The following is a 14,032-nucleotide window of genomic DNA, read 5'->3' as shown; positions in this document are numbered from 1 at the left end:
TTGATGAAATGATGGCTACTTCGCAGGGGGAGCAAATTAGATGAGATTTCAAAGATGTGAAGACAACAGGAGCAGATTTGATGACCGATGATGCATATGCACCTTTGGCATTGCTATCAAAGGGGGAGAAGAAATATATTAGCCTAAGGAGGAGAAGATGTGCAATAGAAAGGGGGACAAGAAATGAAGATTTAGTTCTAGGTGGAGAAGAGAAGAACCAATAGAAGAGTGAAGCACATTAGAGAAGTTCCAGAACTGAGCAACATGATTTCAGTTGAATAAGTTGGTGTTTATGTTGGTTTTTCCATCAATGCCAAAGGGCGAGAATTTTGGCATGATTGGCATAACTGATTCTGATGAAGAATGTTGGTTGAACCAGAAAAGGACTGTTGGTGATGATATATTGATGAAGAGATTGAGATTGCATGGCTTGATGACTTTGATCAATTATTTGTGTTGTCATTAATGATAACTGATGTTTACTTATGTTTATTTTGTCATCTAAGTCTTTTTGGTCTACCAGAAATAGCTTACTGGTAATGAAATAGTTAAACTAGGAATTAGGACCTTAACCGGTAAATGTGAAAATATTTTGATTGGATCTGGTGTTTGGTGATGAATGAAGTGTTGCGGTTTGGAACATGTATTTATATCATTGCAATATGTATTTGAGTGTAACTGCATCATGTTTTGGTTATCAAAAGTCATGTTTATGATTTCTATTGTATTTTCTCTAAGGTTTAAGAACCCGTAATGAATTCTCTTAACCAGTAATGATTTTTGGTTTGGCAGTGATTTACATCGAGTTCAAATGTTGGAGGTGACATGGCACAACCCTTGTGGAAGGATAATTTTTTGTTTTGGCGTGATTGAGGAAGGAATTTCTTATGAAGCAGCGAAGGAATTAGAAGAATATTTTATGGGTTTGACTTCATATCAGATCGAGCTACGGTGATGAGTTATGATCATTCAACGACTGATATTGTCTTGTAAAATTTTGTAATGATCTGTATGATGATCTATGATGATATGTGATGTAAATCTATGTATCTATGGTTTAATAACCGACAAAGTTGTAAAGGCTATTTAGGTTGGTTTAGATGATGTTTGTTGTGTTGGTGATTTGAGAAAGAGTGTGAAGCCAAACTCGTGTGAGGTATCTGCCAGAGAGTAGCATATTTTTGAGCTGAATTGGATTTGAACAAGCAAGTAGTTAAGTGCTATACATAGACCATTCACTATTTTTCCCTAACAGTTGTAGCAGTCAAAATCCCTTAACCAGGTAGGTTCTAACATGCCTTAAATTGTAAATCCCCTAACAGGATAGCTCTACATTAGAGTCTTAAATCCTCTTGCGAGGTTGATCCTAACAGGGCTCATCATATTAAATCCCTTAACCGAGTAACTCCTAACAGGGTCTTCTCCTAAGAGGGCATGTTTGTAAGCTCCTAACCGAGCTAGGCTCCTAACAGGGCACATTCCAAAAGAGTGCAGAATTTTTGTGGGTACCAATTCCCATCGTGGTTTTTCCCTATTTGGGTTTCCACATGAAAAACATGGTGTTCATATGGTGAATGTCTTTATGTGTTGTTATAATTTACTTTCATTTTATGCATGATGATGAACACTTAATGAGAGATTGCGATAAATCAGTTTATTAGATGATTATCAGAGATTACCAGTATTGATAAATAAGTTTAGTATTGTTTATGATTGATTTGGTGAAGTTTTATCAATTTTGTTTTAAAATTTGAATTTGTTGTTAATACTAATTCACCCCACCCCCCCCTCAGTATTAACTGGATCCTCTAAGATTAACAAAGAGTAAACCCTAATTGCTTTAATTTATAATATAAATACCCTAAATAAATAATGCAAAATGATCTAAATCATGAATGTGAACCAAATTGATATAATGAAGCTCATACAAAGACATGGAAACAACATGAAACCATACCAAACCCCAAGGGAGAGGTAGTAGCCAATCTTCATTCGGTGATCTGCTATTGCTTCCCTCCATCTTCAAAAGCTCCTAAATGATGAAAGAATGCTTGATAAGTGCTTGATGAGTGTTGTTGAATGTTTTTGAAGACTCCAAAAAGGCTTTCTCTTTCATTATATAGAAGACTCCTTGTGATCACTTTTTCGTAGATCTTAGATCCAAAATCCTTAGCTTTTGTCTCTTAGGCCTTCAAATGAAGATAGAGGGCTCTTATGTATGAAACTCTAGATCTTAATTTCATCTTTAGGATGACCTAGGATTTGAATTTCCTACCAATCTTTTGAGTTTAAGGATTATAATATCTTATAATTATGCTCCCAAAATTCTGGGAAAAATGTCGGGGACTATGTGCAAAGTGCACATAGTCCGACCAACTTTTCACCCAATTTTCAGGGTCGTTAGGTATGATGATATTAGAGTGAATCCCAAAGTTGTAGCTAATTTTGAGATGTTTTGATATGCGAAATCAGGCCTTAAAGGTTGCAATAGGATATAATTAGGGTTTATGATATAATGATTTATTGAAGGAATAAAATAAGAAGGGGCACACTTAGGGTAAAGGGCCCAACTTTATAATGTGTGAAGAGGTGAAATGTGAATTTAGATTTAATTAAATTAATTAATTAAATGCTTAAAGGAGATGAGAAATGCAAGATGCAGAACACACTAAGGCAGGTGCTAAACCAAGCGTGGAATTGTATCACCCTAGAAAGGGTGTACAATTTACGATTCTATATTTAGCCCCCACTTTAGGAGTCATATAACACTATGTGCATGCAAGCTAACATACAAAAAAAGTAAACATCATTTGAAAAAGGATATATCCATAAGTTGTCGGACGAAGCCCCCAGTGGTATCTGCAGTACATAGTTAGTAACCGCACCCTACAGAACCACATGTTAGATCACAAACTCACCTAATTATTACTAAGGAAGGTGATGAAATTCATGGATCTCTATATTCCCCCCTATTTCAACTTGCTTATTAGTGAGGTGAAATAGGGTATCATGTTTACCGCAATGAATTGTGATGAAAAACTTGATGAGACATGTTCACAACAAGGCTCGATTGTACATCCAAGCGCTTTATGGAACAAATGTGGAGCAAGAGAGAAAATTCACAATTCCAACACCACCGATGGTACAAAAATCAGATCTCCCTAGCTTAAGTTATGATAGATTGAGTAAATAGGGCAAAATTAGGGTTTATAACTTAAAATTATAAAAATGAAAAAGTGTATATCTCATAAATATGAAAGTGACACTTTTATTTGTCAATTTTTCTTATTTTAGGCACTATTCACTATAGAGGAGCCCACGCATTGGTCATCATGCCTCGACGCTAACCCAACTGACCCATGTAGATGGAGATCCTGCACTGAGTCGTTATGACTGATGGACCACTCGATGAGGTGAGGTGACCTTTTGTTGACTCTTCTTTGACTTTTTTGATTGCACTGATTTTTGGGATTGATAATGTCACCACCTAAATCCTACATGTGCCCCTTGTTCGGACCCCATGGGCTCTAGGGTGCCCTTGTCCTCCTTGGGCACTCTAGTCCCAAGGGGGCACCCCAGTCCTCCCAGGGCACCCTGGTCCTTCCAGGGCACCCCGGTCCCAACTTAGAGCAGGCAAAGGTCACATGGGATCAGGTGTGAGATAGATAGGATAGATTGATAATTCTTTTTGTTAGACGATTATGATCGATTGAGAGATTACCGATGATTTGATGTTTTTGATTTTGTAGATTCTTCCCTATATTCATGAGCACACTGTCAATCACACCTTCCGAAGATTGCGGGGTTAGATTCTGAGGCTCTCACCAGAGGATAGAGAGTTGATTCACGTGGTAGGGTTGTGGTACGTGATGACCATGCCCGACATCAAGTTCCATTTGATGATGCTAATGGAACTGATGGAGAGATGTGACATAGATACCTCCAATTTTTTGCTACCTGTGGGGGATATGATGAACACCCTTGAGGATGTATACCGCATACTTTGTCTCCCCATCAAAGGAGAGATAATGAGATATCGAGAAGATCACATCGTTACCAATTATTGAAGGGAACAAATCTACTGCATCAGGAGAGAGATGCCTTGTGAGACGAGTGGTCACATCATGATTAGTTGGCTCCTGCATCCCACCAGTGAGATTCCTCTAATGAGATGGCTCATGATTTCTACCATTGCATTAGCTGTGTGGCCTAATGGGCACAACACACATATGCACAGAGGTCTCACTTACACAGTTAAAGACATGGAGAGACATTTGAGGGTATTCTCCTAGGGGCAGAACATGTTAGCCCACATCTACCATGACCTAGGATAGTACGTGTTTGGACATGAATGCAGCGTGATGAACTGCACACTGCTATAGATATGTATATTCGAGCACATTACATGTACTAGACCCATTGGGGTACCCATTGACTTGGTTCTGAAGCAGCCTAGAGTGTTCGCATATCCACTCATTTGTGAGTGGCGGTTTGGTGATCTATTGCATTGGAGAGTGATTTTTGATAGATTGATAGCGGAGGCCATTAGATGGAGACCCTACCTCAGGATGTACATGTGGGTGGGGATACATAGGCAGTTGTTTAGCATGCAATGAAACCATCTACTAGAGGGATGGTACAACCAGATCATGGTCCCATTCTACTTCGATTGAGTCCGATGGAAGTTTGGGTTTGAGTAGTGTGTTCCTATAGATGTGCCTATATATATCTGACACTCACATGTGACTCCTAGGCTTAGAGCCATACCGAGGCTTACCAGTGATGAGAGATTGACATCATAGATTCAGATGGGTCAGATTGGGACATCGCGACCGACTATATAGATGATGTGGGTGTACACCAGTGGTACATCACATGGTGGGGTAGGACATACCTTGGAGCCATCTTTCCAGCAGATTTCCCTAGAGGGAACCCCCAACCATGGAGACACATAGGTGACGAGGAGGAGCCTGACACATCTGAGGATCCTGGTGAGGAGGATACAAATGATCAAGATGATGATGCATGATAGCAGGAGGTTGGCGGTGAGGGAGATGATCCTGATGCAAGAGAGGGAGATTAGGATTGCAATGATGAGGAGGATGGAGAGGAGGAGGATGAAGAGGGAGAGGATGAGGAGGATGAGGAGGATGAGGAGGGTGAGGAGGGTGAGGAGGGTGAGGAGGATGAGTTAGATGTAGTTCATCATCACTCAAGGGATGATACCATAGCCCTAGATCCACCTAGCATTCCATTGCAAGCAAAGAAGGACCCTAGAAGGGGTCCATAAGCTAGTCCCCACCGTCCTATGCATACCATGCAGAGAAACTATGAGCGCGAAGAGACTAGTAGGTCCCAATCACAGGAGGTCCCTTTCCACAACCCCTATTGGTGAGAGAGAGATCCAGGTAAAGTGTTTTGTGATTTTTTAATTTATGCATCTTAATATTTGTAGAAAAATGTTATTGATAAAAAATTCTCTTTCACTATAGTTGGTTTACAGGAGTGGCACTCCCTCATCCAGAATGCAGTGACAGGCCTCATCATGACCGCACACATTCCTAACTCCTCGCAGATAGTGCATAGACTAAAGGGGAGTACGGGGTGACACGAGGACCTATTCACCCCCATTTGGATGGAGATGGAGGTCTAGTGAGAGAGAGAGAGATAAATCTTTGCTAGAGAGACTACAACAAACAAAGAACGATCTAGCAACATCTCAGGCAGAGGCATCCAAATACTGAGGGATCATGATGGAGAGGGATCGTAGGATCTCCTCGCACAGTCACTCATGCTCCACATCACTATATACACCCATGGGCCCACCCCCATGAACATATCAGGAAGGGACATCTAGCCACCATCCTCCAACTACTAGTTCTAGGGATAGGAGATGATCATGATATGATATTTTTGATGTACAATGATAAAAATGTTATGAAATTTATCAATATGTATCTATTTATGCTTATGTTTTATGGAAAACATGTTATTTTAATTCATGAAACAATGTATGCATTGCTTTGATTAAACGTAACATATTTGGTAAAACATGTATGTCTAATTTAATTTCCTTGTGATTGATTTCTCAATGCTTCATGATTAAATTGACACATGTGTGATTTAATTAAATACTTAGTTATTTAATTAAATGCTACTTTGGTGATGTTAGGAAGAAAAATGGGTTAAGCTTAAGAATTATATGACTAATGTGATGTAATTAGCTCTAATTAAACACAACATGATATAATCCTAATTAACACACAAGAAATTGTATAACACGCTAGCACATATAAAATGTAAATCTATTACAATTTACATAAATGAATCCAAGACAAATACTAAAGTGAAGTAACATGTTTGTCGAGAATGAAGTAATGTAGACTAAACAATACAATATCATTTAATACCACATACTTTAATGAAGATAAGGTAACATATTATCCAATTTGAGGAAAGAAAGAGGCACTTAAAAGAAGAAGAGAAAGAAAGAAAGAGAGAGAGACTAGGCATAGAATCTATGAAGGAGCATAACATTTATAGGTTCCTTGAGAGGTGTACCTTCCACGTCTTCTATCTTGTAAGCACCTGATCCATAAAATTTGACAACAATGTATGGTCCAAGCCAATTAGGGCTGAATTTTCCTTTCTCCTTGGATAAGGCATCCACGTTGTGTTGATTCTCATAAAGTACCAAATCATCTACTGAGAAGGAACGTTGAATGACCTTATCATTGTAGCTTTGTTGTAGAGTTTTATGATAGGCTTGAATATGCTCAAGAGAATTTATGTGATGTTCATCAAGCATCTTGATTTGTTGAAGCCTTTTTTCTCTATAGGAATCATCATCCACTATACCCTTAAGAGAAACTCTTAAAGATGGAATTTCTAACTTTAAAGGCATAATGGCATCGACACCATAAACAAGATTATAAGGAGTACAACCCATAGCAATGCATACACTCGTTCAGTAAGCCCAAAGAGGGTAGATTAACTAAGTATGCCAATGCTTACCATACTTGCTCACATCCTTTCAAAGAATTTGCTCCATCATCCTATTTGAAGACTCGACTTGACCATTTGATTGAGGATAATATGGTGTAGAAAATTTATGATGAATATGGTATTTCTTGAGAAATTTCTTCACATCTTTGTTTTTAAATGACATTCCATTATCTGAAACTAAAGCGGAAGGTATTCAAAATCGGGAAATTATGTTTTCTAAGGTGAATTGACAAATTACTTCAGCTGTAGTGGATCGAAGAGGAATTGCTTCTACCCACTTTGTAAAGTAATTAGTTGTAGTAATAATGAAAGTATGTCCTTGAGATGAAGGAGGAGATATTTTACCAATGAGATCCAAACCCCATGTGGAAAAGGGCCAAGACTCTACTTGAGATCAAAGTTCTTAGGTGGGAGCATGGATCAAATTGCTATGTTACTGAAACTTCTTAACAAACAAAAAGGAATCATTTTCCTTGGTTTGCCAATAATATCCCATTCAGAGCAATCTCTAAATTAAAGATCTACCTCCAAAATGTCCCCCACAAGCACCTGAATGTGCTTCCTCAAGGGCCATAGGGATTTCATCTTTGTTAAGACATCGAAGGAGAAGACCATTATAACCCCTCCTATAAAGAACATTAGAAAGGATAATGTACGTAGAGGCCAAATTACTAATCCTAGCCCTAGTATTCTTATTTGTAGAGTTGGGAAAAGTACCATCACTCAAATACCTCATGATATGCGAGTACCATTCATCAGAATCTATAGCATAATAACATGCCACATCACTAGGATTATTAGCAATAGCCGGGGTAGTGAGGTTGTGAATAGTGAATTTGAGATCTACCAAAGGGTCCTCTAAAGACACAATAGAGGCTACACATGCCATTGCATCAGCATGTCAATTATCTTTTCGAGGAATAGGCTGTTGGCTTGATGATGATTGTAATAAATGACTTCATATGTTATTGATGGAACATGTACAAATACACACATGTTCACATTGTCTACCGGTATTACTTCTAAAGTTACTTGTATTGCAACCAATATTGGAAGTTTTGTTTATGATGGTTTAGAGAGTGTCAAACCGGTACATGGAGACAACCGATATATGCAGGAATGACTTGGCACCTACTTGGAGATTCAGCGGAGACCATCAAAGAAGCAAATGGAGGACAATCAGTTTACATGTTGATAATGGTTAATTGTAACCGGTATTCATTAATTGTGTGATGAGTTGTCACCGATCGTGATGAGTTACCCCTAACCGACAAATTTTGGTGGTAATTTGTGATGAGTTATGTTTGATTGTCCAGATACACTGCACCTAGGAAATTGTGATATAATTTCTAAGATGACATGAAATCTAAATGCCTATATAATGACATTATGATTATCTATTTCATATGAGATGATTTGATGCGAAGATAGAAGAATTAAGTTGTTGAAGGCATTGCAGAGTATTGTCAGACACAATGCACCACTGAGAGGGGGAGGGGGTGAATCAGTGGTTCCCAAAACTCTTTCACTTTTGTAGTCCTTTGTGAGCATACCAGTTGATAGATTTAACTTAATGCATACTTACCAGTTAGGGAGGAGACTTAACTTAAATGCAAGCATACTCACAAGGGAACATCACATAACACTAGCAAATACAAGGAAAACCCAAGATGGGAAAAACTTCGGTGAGAAATTTTGCTGGAGTCTACTGCTCCAATCCAACCTCATGATAAAACACAGTCACAAAGTTTAGGGCACCAAACCAGGGAGTACTATCCCCTGATTGATTTATGGGCTACAACCCAAAGAAGTACCAACCCCTGACTGATTTATGGGCTACAACCCAAAGGAGAACCAACCCCTGACTTTAGAGCACCAACCCAAGGACCTACAACCCCTGCACTGAGCTACAACTTAGTGCTCACAATCTGAACATTAAATAAAAAATAGTTTTCTTGTTACAAGTGAATCTTGCAACCTTTTCATATATCTTACTCTATCGGTGAGATACTTTCTCTGCTACACCAACTCACTCTTCTATTGCTCTTCACCTGTTGCTTCTCTACTAGATCTCCTCCATAAACTCTCTGCACTTTACCAGTACTATGCTCTACCAGTTCTCTATCCTTCTTCTCAGCAACCTCCTTCACTTCTACATTGCTGGTATGAACACTACCGATTCTTCTCTCCAACCGATTGAATGCTTCAACCAAATTTTCTCTCACTCCCACTCTCTTCACAGAAGCTCGTTGAGAACTTGGCTGATTTTCTCTTCCTTGCAATAGTCTTTAACTTTGCAATTACACCATATTCTGCTATTTGGCAGCATCAAACAATCTCTTTGGCCTTCATACTAATAGCCCAGATTTCCTGCCAAAAACCAATTCAAAATCCAAGCGGTTAGGGTTTCCTCACTATCCTTGAGGAAAACCAAATCCAATCAGATCTTGCATGATCTGATCTTTCTAACATCCAATTGTAGAAATCCACCATATTCACATCTCCTGGATCATGCCTTCCATCTCTGGCAACTTTCTTTTTACCGTAATAGCTTATTCCTTGGTCAATCACGAAGGAATTGTCATGTTGTTTCCTTTGTTGCCTTGATCTTCTCAATCACTTTTGACTGACTCGTAGTTGTCTTCTAGACCTCGAGCCTCAAACCCCTACAATCACTCTGCAACATGTCCTGTGATTTGTGTGACCTTTCATTAAAGTCGACCAACCTTGCAACAACCTTGTTGACGTACATTCCATCTTTATCCAAATGCAGGTTTGCCACGTTGACTCCATGTGGTATTCATATTGACTAACTACCATCTTGGCACTTCATGTTGGTCCAAATGGGATCATCGACCAACCACTCAATCAGTTCTTCTTTCCTGCAGGTTTGGTAATCCTTCTAGTCTCAACCATTCTACCGGTTACCTTATCATGTCTATTCTGCTTGAACTGCCGATGGAACTCCTTGACCAGTCATCAGACATGTCCATTCAAATCATGCATCTTCCCATAATGTGGGAAGTCTTCTGCAACTGCACCTTGCTTATATAACAGGTGGACTTACATATCGGTTATTACTCTTGATGATATCATCTCATCAATCTTCTCAAGGCTCCTATCTTCAACCAGGTCTTTCTACTTCTGACTGCACCACTCTGAATAATGTTGTTCCTTCCTCTACTAGTTTTTCATGATGACACACACTTCACACTTCCTCTGTACTGGCATCTCAACATGCCTCTTCTTTCAGTCTAGTGCATAACCCTGATCTCATGCACTTAGGACATTCCTTCAATTCACTTGTAGATCTAGTGTGATCCTTCAAGTGCTTGCCTTTACCTCTTCACTCTTATCTCTCCAAACTAAGATGCACTTAATTCATAATAGGAGATAAGTTCCACTTGATGGAGTAACACCTTGTCTTTCTTCATCCTACAATGCTCTTCAAGTGACTTCCCTATTTGTGCAGCATCTCTTCAGACATGCATTTGTGATATGGTGTGAGCACATTCACTATCAGCCATTGCTTCTCATGATGACTGCATCTTCATCTGGTGGGAGTCCTATTATTGTACAACCTCACAACATACCAGTTCATTCTTCTCTTCCAGTGTTGATGTGATTCAGATAACATTCTACCTCTTCATCACAAACAAACACTCAAACACCTTTCTATCTCATCACAAAAATCAGCCACTAACTTGTTGCACTAGTGACTCTTGAGGTCATCTTCCTTACCATTACCGGTGTTCTGCAACACAAGGTGATATCCAAGATATCACAACTTGTACTCCTTTATAGCAGTGTTGCACATTCATCTCTAATACTGGTTACATGTCTATTCCATACCGGTTGACATCAACATACATTTCTACTACTGGTGGTCATCCCATATTGATTGACATAAATGACAACAAAATGCCAGCAATCCCCCCTTTGGCATTGATGTCAACACATGTAGTATCTAGCATAGTACATAATCCTTCTCCCCCTTTAACAACAATGGCAAAGGGCACTATCAATATATTATTTCTCTTTGTATGTACCAGTCGCTAACAAAATCCTTCTCCCCCTTTGTCTTCATTGGATGTAACGCTTCCTTTGATACCACTTGTTATTATGTCACTGGTTGTTACATCTTCTCAAGTCACAACACTTGAGATGGGGATTATAACCATAAATTGACACCAATTGAGTATGCAGGTCTGAAGCCAAGAAGAACTAATACCAATTGTTGATGTGTCAGTGAATACTACTCACCTGTTGGTCAACTTGTAACACCTCTGCAAATTCCATCTCGTACAGTTTGGGCTGTCAGTATCCTTGCAAGTTCAAGAAAGCCGGCTCTTCATTATGAGACTCTTCATGTTGAGAACTTGAACTCCCCCTGAGTCATACATCTTAGGTTCTCATCTTTAGTTAGGTACAATATCGGGGCTCCAATCTTCACCATATACTAGTTTAGTTGTTCATATGTGATCATCTGATGATCCTTCAACTCCATTATATCCATCACAACTTATGACATGATCTTGGATCAACAGGATGCCAGAAAATGTTATTATCACACCAGACATCAGACTGGTTAAACCAAATATGCAAGCCTACATGATCAATGATTGGGTCAATCATATGTCATTCATGCATTTTCCAATACCACCTGAGACATGAACTCCACATTCTATGCTACCGGGGCTAATGTAATGAACTTTCAACTTCATTGTATTACATGACCTACAAGTACCCGTTAGCAGTCATACCAGTAACGTCCTGCACATACTGGCTAACCCTTGATACCCATTGTTAACCATTACTTCTTGACACATGTAGTGGTGATCCATCATTGATCTGTAGGTGTGTAGTCAAGATAGCCTCTACAGATACTTATCTTTACATTTTCTTCCTTTATGCAGGCAACAACATGTCCTTCCATATTGCCTTCTTCACTAAGGGGGTGAATGATAAATTCAATGTGCTACTCCCCCTACGATCCTACATCTCCTTTAGGCCTAAGGAGATATCACCTGTGCCTTGAATGCATAGTGTTGATCCATGGTCGTCTTTCTCCATACCTGCTTGATCTCATTCTTCTTCCCATTTTCAGACTTGGGAGAAGGTCTTTCCTTCTTCTGCTGAAGGGTCCTCCCACTTCCTAATTTTGTATTACAACCAGAAGTAGTGTTATAGTAGCACACACCATCCATCCCATCTTTATGTTTGGAGAATCCCTTTACATGCTGGTTTGACCATCTTCTTCTGGTCATGTTGCTGTGACTAGCAACCGAAACCAGTGGACCTCTTACTCCTACATAGACATTTTTTCTTTGGTTCCATGCAGGTCTTTGATTTCCATATGCTCTGTATGCACCTTTTTGAAGAGCATAGCCATTGTACCATCCTCCATGTGACTACAGGTTCCTCTTCCTGCACTTAAACCCTCTATGGCCAAGACCGTTGCAGTTATGAAAAGCAAAATTTGCATAACCAGGAGAGGGAACATGCATGTATCTACTCCTAGATACATTTTGCTCATAAGCATGATTTCTATGAGATCCTACATTATTATTTCTAGATCTCTTTCTACATTCCCTTACCTTATGGCCATTATCAATACATGTAAAGCAGTAACAAGTAAATGATGACATATGACTTACATATTTACTTTGCCATGCATGAGGAGATCTTGCCAATTTTGCATCCCCATCTTTACCCTTTTGAGAATGGATCCTTGGTTGTCCATTCTGAGCACCTCTTTCATCTGATCTCTTCTTCTTCTCCCACACTTGCTTCCCCCTATGGGTGGTAGCATTTTCTGTCCTCTGCCGGTGGAGGGTCTCCTTCGCTGCTTCCTCATCTTCCAGCTTCTGGTGGAGTTTCCTTCTTCCATCTTCCCCTTACCCCTAGGATCTATATGAGGATTCCTTCTTCCAGCATTGATCTTCACTTTTGTCTACAAGTCCACCGCAGCTATGATTAGGTCAACCTTCTTTAGAGGAACATATCTAACTGAAGAGGTCTGGCCTTTGTTTTCTTCAAGCAGCCACTAATTTTTTTTGTCTTTTATCTCTAGCTGAGAAGCTAGATCTTTACATCGGCATTTCTTGGTGTCTTCAGCTTGAGTATTCAACTCTAAGATACATTTCTCAGATTCTTCAAGGTATTTGACTAACTGGTTCTGCTCCACAATAGCAGCATTCTTGAATATCTTGTATTCCCTTTTAACTCTATTGAGTTCTTCAAGTGCATTTACAAGCTCTCCTTCAAGGTCAACTTCTGCTGCTTCTTCATCATCAGAAGGATCTTGATGGCAAGATCTATCTGCCATGTCTTCCTCTTCATCATTATCACTTCTCAACATATTTTGTTGAGGGGAACTATTTGCCCAACCACTTTCATATTCTTGGGCCATGAAGAGTTGAGCTCCTTCTTCATCACTGCTACGGCTGCTAGCAGATCTATGTTAATCATCCAGATAAATATGAGGGGTATTTCTCATATTTACTTCAATTTCTGGTTCTTTAGTTGGGTTCATTTCCATAGAGCTTCTTCAATCTTTCACATAAGCTCTTTGCTGTTTTTCACCTGTCCACCTGTGAAGAGACATCACCGGTGAGTCCACTGAAGATAGCCTTCATGGCTTCTTCATTGCATTGGTTTCTTCTTTCTTCTACAAATCTAGAAGGAAGATTTACCTTTCTAGGGAGACCATCAACTACTGACATCCAAACATCAAACCCTAAGGAGGATAGGAAAACTTCCATTCTGCAACTCCAAACAGAAAAGTTTGAACCATCAAATATAGGAGCGAAGATTGTTACTAAACAAACCATTGTGTCCTTAGGCTGAAATCTACCCAAGTTTGAGAACACTCTTCTAATGGGGAACCTGTGCTCTGATACCAATTGTTAGACACAATGCACCACTGAGAGGGGGAGGGGGTGAATCAGTGGTTCTCAAAACTCTTTCACTTTTGCAATCCTTTGTGAGCATACCGGTCGATAGATTTAACTTAATGTAGACTTAC

This window comes from Cryptomeria japonica, chromosome 4, assembly GCF_030272615.1.
Source record: "Cryptomeria japonica chromosome 4, Sugi_1.0, whole genome shotgun sequence".
Classification (NCBI taxonomy): Eukaryota; Viridiplantae; Streptophyta; class Pinopsida; order Cupressales; family Cupressaceae; genus Cryptomeria; species Cryptomeria japonica.
The sequence above is the reverse complement of the archived record's forward strand: the minus strand, read 5'-3'. Positions refer to the sequence as shown.